Raw genomic sequence first — 542 nt, 5'->3', positions numbered from 1 at the left:
ATAATTTGAATGCTTTCAATAAACAGCAGTTTTTAAAAGCAACTTTAATTAAAGAGTTTTCATGAAAACTGCCCAAATATTTATTCACATCAGTTTGGCCCTGATAAATGAGTTGCTTGGAATAAATGAAAATTCCACATAGATCTCAAAATGATACCTCAGAGCCTGTTTTATGAAAGCTGGAAGAAAATGTACCTCTTTGATGGTTTCTTCAGTTCCATTTTAATGACATGAAGTAGACTACTTTGGCATCTACCAGAAAAAAGGAAAAGATTGTTGCGAAAGTAGGAGTGAGAAAATTTACTTCTGGGCTTCAGCCAATATATGTCAAAAACCCAGTTTGCTAGAGACAGGCTTTCAAGGCCCCGTTTCCCAGGAAGTGTTAAAAATTTCTACTCTAATCATGAAAGTCCCTGAAGACCATTTCAAAGTCAATCACCCTGGCAGAGAAACCTTCATACACCAGTATAACTTCAAATGCTTCCTTCTATATGGTACACACTAAAATAGTTTTCTCTCAAAAAGGAAAAAAAAAAAAAAAA

The 542-nt window shown here is 34.3% G+C and overlaps 1 protein-coding gene across 1 annotated transcript in view; it reads right to left on the bottom strand.

The window, feature by feature from the left end:
- TAFA1 (TAFA chemokine like family member 1) overlaps positions 1-542 on the bottom strand; it is a 328,271-nt gene that overhangs the window by 89,926 nt on the left and 237,803 nt on the right. The window lies entirely within an intron of this gene.

Source organism: Orycteropus afer, unplaced genomic scaffold (genome assembly GCF_000298275.1).
Source record: "Orycteropus afer afer isolate SDZICR_OR568_19922 unplaced genomic scaffold, OryAfe1.0 scaffold00149, whole genome shotgun sequence".
NCBI classification, from domain to species: domain Eukaryota; kingdom Metazoa; phylum Chordata; class Mammalia; order Tubulidentata; family Orycteropodidae; genus Orycteropus; species Orycteropus afer.
The sequence above is the reverse complement of the archived record's forward strand: the minus strand, read 5'-3'. Positions and strand labels throughout refer to the sequence as shown.